This window comes from Mus caroli, chromosome 3 (genome assembly GCF_900094665.2).
Source record: "Mus caroli chromosome 3, CAROLI_EIJ_v1.1, whole genome shotgun sequence".
NCBI lineage: Eukaryota > Metazoa > Chordata > Mammalia > Rodentia > Muridae > Mus > Mus caroli.
Genome location: NC_034572.1, coordinates 37,614,089 through 37,622,833, shown reverse-complemented (window position 1 = coordinate 37,622,833; position 8,745 = coordinate 37,614,089).

Here is an 8,745-nt window from a genome sequence, read left to right as displayed (position 1 = left end):
GGAGGGTGCTGGATGTCTGTGTCCCCAAAAGGGTGCTGCCTCAGCGGCTCTGTGGCTCCCACCTGTCCCAGAAGCTGTCTGCCTCTGTGGTGCACACTCTCACCTGTGCAGACTAAGTTCCTAAGTTCCTTATTTATCATTTCTATTTTATACAATTATAGACAGTAGTTGATGCAATTGGTTACAAACTATGTATATGATCTTGACTAATTAAATAGTTTTATGACCTGAAGTATTTAAAGAATATACAAATCTATAGTATTGTATATATTTCAAACTGTTTTCATATGCTTTTGATAAATATGGAAATCAGTCTTAGCTAATAAGCATTCTAAAATCTCATAATTTTTGTGCTTATGTAAAAACACTACTCAGAGAATATTAACATGTTGGCCAAAAGTGAATTCTATTGTTAATATTTTACTTAGACTATTTGCTGCAATTTTATTAGTGTACAGAGGGATTTTCTTTCCATGCCACTATTAAAAGGGAACAGATAATGTAATCTTACTGAATTTTACACTTCACTTAGTCACAGAAAAGCACTAAATTCATGTCCACATCCTCAATCTTTGATTGCATCAATGTAAATAATCTGGAGTGTGCAGTGTTCTTGTAGTATGTACATCTAGTAGAATGAGGTTATGAATGGCTAATATTTTAGTTCCATAAAACAGCTGAAAATTAGAATGTTTAAACAGAAATATATAGCTAGATGTGAGAAATACATTTTAAATTACTAATAATTATAGAATTTTATAAGCTTACCAGCGAGTGCTTTCACTCAGAAAATGTCTTTAGACTTCATTGTTTCGTGTATATATGGTGTGTGCATGGATATGTGCATTAAAAACATTACAAACTCTAGTATTTAAAGTAGAGAGTTGAAATTTGGACTTGCTCATTTTTAATGACACTGAAGGAAAGAGGGTTTTTTTTTCTTAATTCAAAGGTTGTGATTTATTGGTGACTCATGCTTATTCATGTCTAATCCACACAGTGTTTAATTCTGTAGTTTTTCATATTATTATCTTTGAGACAAATCTCTCAATGAACCTGTTATTCACTGATTATACTACACTATCTGGCCAGTAGTCTCAGGTAGTCTTCTCTGCATATCACCACAGCAACAGTATTATACAAATGTGAATCCAGATCTAGGTGAGTTCTGGAGACCAGTACTCCCATCTTCAGGCTTAAATAGCCAAAAAGAGACACTCCTTTTACTCCCCACTCCTGTATTCATATTAGTTAGACTTGCAAATATTGGAATTGCTCCTACTTATATATCTTTATTCAGTGTTGTTTTCAGCTGACCCAACATAATNATAATATGATACCACTAGGAAACATAGGAGTCCAGGATAGAAATCTGAAATCAAGACATTAGCCTAGCCGTAGTTCCTCTTTTAAAATGGTCTACTTGTGATGGGGTCTCTCTCATGATGTAACACCGATAACCCTGTAATTGAGAGAGGTTCAGCATATCCAGGGCTCCTGAGTATGATTATTAAACAGTAGAGCATTTTAGTTTTTGCCAGTTTCAGATTTCCCTTTTTGATTCATGACTGCATACTTCTCTCTTTCTGACTTGATATAATTTCTTCATTTATGCCTCAAATATTTTTGTTCCTATAAGAATTTATTGGCCATGCAAATTTATTCAAGATCATTACAACTCAAAATCAACAACTTCATGTTGTTTGTCAGGGCTGTATTTTCCAAATACCATCACCCTGGTCACTGTTAGAAACATCATTAAGGAGAGTGCAATCAAGACTTATTTATGTCTTGTTTGTCTTATGTCAGGTTTTGATTGGAAGAATATCCTTGCTCTTAAAGGTACTATGTGTTCTCTCATTGATTGCAACCATTTAAGAAGCATTTAAATGATCTCTTAATTTTTTTTTTTTTTTTGTGAAAGGCTTTGGACTTTATGTAATTAATTTTTTAATTATATAAATAATTTAGCCATATGACAACACTATGCTATACACATACTTAGTAGAGGACATTTCTCTTTGATATATTTTGTAATTTTCTCAGAAAAAAAATGTTTGTTTATGGCTTTTAAGTCCATTATGTTCATTAAAGCTAATGGCTCGTTGCTGAATTAGTTTTATCATCTCTCTGCTTCATTGTCAATCAGTTATTAATGTTTGTTCAACTGGTCACAATGCAATTTCAAATTGGATGGATATACTATTTATGGTGATTTACTTCCCCCAGAAATATCTACCAACACACCCCTTTAAACATGGCAACCTCTAGTCTTAGGTCTGCATACACAAATGTTAATAGGGATAGATTTTACTTTATATTAATAAAAGCTGGTGTCTAAGTTAGGATCATTAAAAGTTTCTTGTGATAAGAATGCATTCTCCATAGACTTTGACATTTTACACACTTGATCTAATTGAAATTCTTGCAAATGTCTTCTATTAAATTACATAGCTCTTACTCTTTCCCTATTGATAACATGATACAAAACAAACCCACTGAGGATGGATGGATTTAACTTGAGTTATAATTTTGTAATACCAAAGAAATCTAACTTTCTCTATAGCATGATATGCAGTTTATGGGATTATTGTGGACAAAAAGTGTATAATGGCTATTCCTAGTTGTTAACTATATTTGAAATGAACTACAATCCAGAATTGGAGGGCTCATCTGTGATCCAAATCATGAGGAGGAAAGACACAAGTTTCTGACCTGGATCTTGGCCTGGAGATCTTGAAGCATAGTGGCCTTGAAAAGTTTAAGCCCTGGCCAAGATAGTGCATGCCTTTAATTGCAGGAGACTAAAGCAAGAAGATCTCTTAATTCAAGGTCAGCCTGGGACAAAACAAGTTGGAGATTCTGGAGTGGTGGTACATACTTTTAATCTTGGGCACACCTTCTGCTGGAGACCTACATATGGACATTGGAAGATTCTCTCTTCTGCTTTCGTTTACTTGCCAGCATATCTGTTGAAATCTCCTTCTACACAAGACCAGTTGAAACAACTAGACTCATGGGACTGAGCAACTACTAGATTATTGGCTTTCCCATTCACAGCTGACCATTGTTGGGAACTTGGACTATTGACTATAATTAATTATAATAGTTCCCTCAATATAGAGAGATATTTCATAAGTTCTGTGACTCTAGAGAACACTGACTAATAAAAAGCAAAACATGATTTCTTTTCCTAAATATCCATTAACTACAAATGTAGATTCCTGAATGTGCTGTTATTTTAACCTGCTTTCTCAGAAATAGTAAATAATAATCTACCCCAACAGTAGCTAGTATTACTTCTAATGCAATACTTATTCTGTGAACACCTATGACCTCTACTTTATAGCAGAAAATACATATGTATTGTAAGGGGGAACAAAGTGTCATCACTTTCATTAAATTCATGCAGTGATGGTAAGCTATAAATTTTATTTGACTTATATATATTTTACAAAAATGATGTATAGGTACATAAAACTACAATAAAAATGGTTCCTAAGAATGTATAATCTATCTTACACACACACACACACACACACACANACACACACACACACACACACACACACACACACACACACACACACACATACATATCATACTTTATCCTAGGGTAATTTAAATTATAGTTATTATGTTATATCACTAAGTTACAGAAATGGTATGTAATTTTGTCATTTCATGTGCTACCTTCAAAATGAACCAGATTGAATAAAAATATCAAGTTAATATTTTATTCCTTTCCTAGAATAATTGTATTATATTTCTATTAATCAGGAACTTCCTAGCCACTACAAATCCGAAAAGCTGTAGCAGTCTGAAAAATATGAGACATGAGAATGGAGGTGCTTAAAGAATTCTAAAACTATACAAATCAAGAATTCTAGAATTAATTGAAAGCTGCTTTCAATCTACCTAACATTTTCTATAATATTGCAGGGATGCTGTGGTCAGGGGCCACAGACTTTTCGCATCCATCAGAACACAGCTATGGGCGTTCTCCAAAAAACACTGCAGAGCAATGCAAGTTCAATCTACACACAGAGATCTTCTTCTGTGTTTGTGACGCAAACAGGATGCATCTTTCTAACTACATACTGGCAACTCTCATTCTAGGAATCTGTACTTAGGCAGAGAGAGCTGGAAATTCCAGAAGCCTGTCTGCCAACCCCTGTGATGTGGATAGAATGGTTTGGAGTACAATCATCTCTAATTTACTTCTTTAACCTGGGCAAATTTACTGATTTAAGCCCATCACAATCCTAAAGGTTTACATGTTGGGTATCACTGATTCAAATAGTGTATATGAAGCTTAATTCTAGACTTCATTAGTTTAATAATCAAATAGTGAGTCACATTTTATTATTATCATTGACATTAGTAGATGTTTCTATTAAGCTTCACCAGAAATCATTTGTTGCATGGTAATATTATTATTATTATTATTATTATTATTATTATTATTATTATTATTATTTTGGCTTTTTGAGACAGGGTTTCTCTGTATAGCCCTGGCTGTCCTGGAACTCACTCTGTAGAACAGGTTGGCCTCAAACTCAGAAATCCTCCTGCCTCTGCCTCCCAAGTGCTGGGATTAAAGGCGTGTGACACCACTGCCCGCATGGTAATATTATTGATGAATAAATGTTACATACAGAAATTATGCCACATGTAATTAAGGCAGCCATTAAACGAAAAATGGCACCTCTTTAATCTATGGAAAAGTCCTCTTGCCCTTCAGGAATTTCATTGATAAAATGGGTGTTTAATATTATTTATTTCATATGTTCTCTATAAGAACATAGTGAGTTATTTAACACATGAGAAGAAGTCATTGTGTGGATTTCCATCTANTACATTTTTCATTATGACAACTGTGCTTTTAAAGGAGGGGTAGACAACAGAAATACTAGTGATTTGTGTCTATTGTTTCAAATAGTTAACATTTCAGGATACAGAAAATCTCTTTTATTCACAATGGAAAAAAAAAATTCTAGTAGGAAAATGGTACCCTGAAGCTGTTTGGCTGTGTCCTAAGCAGGTATGTGAGTGCTGAGAATCCAAGGAACCTCATGAATCATTGTTTCTCAATTTGTGATATAGTAGACCTGTCAAACTCAGCTAAAACATTTACTTTTCCTTCTCAAATTTTTAACTTTACTCCAAGCAATAAGATCCCTAGAAACAAAAAAATTTCTTCATAAATCTACCCAAGCTAAAAGGTATGATGAATGTACAAGGAAACTGGAGGCAGGATGGAGAGAGGGTGTAACAGAGACAGGGTAAGATCAACAATGAAACAGCTAAGTGGATAACATTTCTATGATTGCTTTCTTTGCAAAACTTATCATATTTACTTAACTTAAAATTGACTTTATTTTTAATTCTAAGTGTCAAGCAGATAAATTAATATTGATAAAAATATAACTTTATGATTTGGTGATTCAAATAGCCTCAAAATATTGCTCATCTCAGAAATTTTCATAGAATTTTACTAATGGTAACCAAACTAGCTTATAGGAAATAATAAGAAACAATTATTCGAGTGTAAATGTCAAAAAAGGAAGAAATCACAAAACAAGAGGGAACTGTGATCAAATTCATCTGCCACCTAGATTTGGGTAGTCAGTTCAGAAAGTTCATGTTTGATCCATTTAATTAACATCTTTCAATAGTGTGTAATCTCCATCTATTCATCTTGAAAAGATCACTAAGAAAATATAGTAAGAAAAAATTCACTGCCCCATGTCTCTAAATAATCACAAACCCATCATAATCTGGCTAAAAGAAACACATTATTTATGCACAATGCCTTCAGTTCATTATTAGGTCTCTAACTCACCATTGCTTTAACTCCTGTTAAATCCTCTTAGATGATGAAACATTTAGATTTACTGACTATGATTCTATTAATTCATAGGGTGGTGTTGAATGCTTTGGGCTATTTGGTTGAAATTACATTGGATCTATAAATGCTTTTGGATAGAATAATACTTGAAGAACTACCAAAACTTTCTCTCTCATCTATGACTCTCAAAAGCCTTAGAGATGTCTTTGAATTCGTGAAGCTCATTTTAAAAACATCAACTTTTGGGAAATATGCTAATAAGATTATTTCCCTAAAAATGCTCAAAATTGGTAATTGCCTTATCAAATCTCATAAGATTTGATTTATCAAGTTAGATGATAGAAATACTTGATAAAGGGGTCCCCAAGCTAAATGAAAACTATATTGATAATGCAGAAAATAAGTATGCTAATTTTTAAATGATCTAAAATTTACAAATTTCTGTCTGGACTAGGACAATAGAAACAACCTAAATTAGACAAAAATGAATAGCTATCACCTGTGATCAAACAGTATTTATAAGATAATACAGGAGTTGAAGAGATGGCTCAGTGGGTAAAAATCTTTATAGAATATGTAGAAATGTATCCTATACATTTTTGTAGGGATATATCCAAGTATTTTATAGTTCAATCAAAAATGATGGTTAGTGTTCAGGGGAAATCATGGAAAATGGACTGAAAAACGGTAAAAGATAGAGGATACTGACATATACTTACATATAATGGCTTCTATAAATATGATAGGTACTGCACATTTGAAATAGTAACAATATAGTCATGTTAATAATACCTGCACAATGACATTACCAGTGGATATGCCAGTGTAGAAGGGCAAGTCTTACGAGCCTCTACGAGTAGATGCAAGGTGATAAGAAATTAATGAGGAGAGTTTCTCCTCTCCAGAGATAAACCCTCTACTTGGTTATCCCAAGTGGTCAGCCTTATTCTTGTACACATACGAGCACTACTAACTCTGCATATTTTATTTATACAAAATATAAGATAATAAATAAAAGTAAGCAAAACATTTAATAAAATATTCATGGTGAAAACTATCAAATCAAATTGATAAACTTATATCAACATTACCAGAGACAAAAGACAAAACAAATACCAAATACTTTTAAAAGAAAAATTCAGTACTCAATGTGATAATTGTATGACAATTACAAAGGACCGTCTTTATTGAATTCATTCTTTGGTTTATCAGTGAGTTCACAAGCCTTGTGTGAGTAAAAAGTTGAAGTTATAGAATATTGATCTTATTTTGGTTTCCAGAAGAACATTTGGACTGCTGCCTTAAGCTTTAGAGTAACTTTCTCTTCAGTAAGAAACATAGGTATAATGAGCAAAAATTTCTACCTGAAACAAGGCTTAGCAACACCTTGGCAACCCTGAAAACTTCCCCCATATGGTTCATTTACATGAAGAGTATTTTGGCAAAATGTTTCTAAATAGCTAAGCCTCAAAGATGATGAGAAGACAAACAGGCTGGTCCCCAAGATGATGAATGCCAGTATAGACAATATAATTGATGATTAATTTCTTTAAACATACACTTCTGTCAAATTCTTTCTGATGTAAACCTAAAGCAAATGAAACTCTTTTATTTTTCTCCCATTTGGTTTCTCATTTTGAATGTTTTGTTGGCTTCATTTACTTGATTATAATGATTAGGGTATTGTTTGTAGCACATATCTTTGGGTCAGCTATCATGAAAATTAATTTTATTTTCTGTTTCAGGATATTATCTAAAGTAATTATGTTTTCTCTTGTGTTACTCAGCAACTAACAAATGTTTTATAGTGATAAAACATGGAACACAAAGAAAAAGACAGAATATCTGTAGAGACAGTCAAAAAAGTTATTGGCAAGTGTATATATTGTAATAAAGTTATCTCAGTTGTGACTTGTTATTTATGATTTGCAAATACACCTTGGATTTCATGTGATACAGTAGTTTAATTGTGACTGCATAGTAAACTTCTAAATAGTGTTATTTGTGTGTTTAAAGACAGTGATGAATGGCTGGACTCCTTTAATTATATTTGCAAAGCTGCATTTTTTAAAATCTTATAATTCCCAAACTAGTTTACCAGAAGGCAGATCTAAAGCATTAGTGCTGACAATGCTTCTTGTTTCCTAACATATAAAAATAAGTTCTCAAAATATCAACCTTCATATGTATATCACATTTGTTACTACCTTTATTGAATATCTAAATAACCCTGAAACAAATTAATATCATTTCGTCTCTTCAACATAATCTAAATGTATGTTATAGCAATATAAATTTCTGCACGACAACTTTTCGATCAAGTTTTTCACTAAAAGATAAACCACTAAACATGAAATTTTAGTAGTTCCCTTGAGCTCAAGGAATCATGTAGTCTTGGCTGTATGGAAGGTTCTGCGTTGCTGAGGAGGATTTTGATGTTCACACCCATGGGCATTCATCTACCATCATTTTTTTTTATTAAAATATTCTATTATTACATATTTTCCTCAATTACATTTCCAATGCTATCCCAAAGTCCCCCATACCCTCCCCCCGACTCCCCTACCTACCCATTCCCACTTTTTGGCCCTGGCGTTCCCCTGTACTGGGGCATATAAAGTTTGCATGTCAAATGGGCCTCTCTTTCCAATGATGGCCAACTAGGCCATCTTTTGATACATATGCAGCTAGAGTCAAGAGCTCCTGGGTACTGCTTAGTTCATAATGTTGTTGCACCTACAGGGTTGCATATCTCTTTAGCTCCTTGGATACTTTCTCTAGCTCCTCCATTGGGGGACCTGTGATCCATCCAATAGCTGACTGTGAGCATCCACTTATGTGTTTGCTAGGCCCCGGCCTAGTCTCACAAGAGACAGCTATATCAGGGTCCTTTC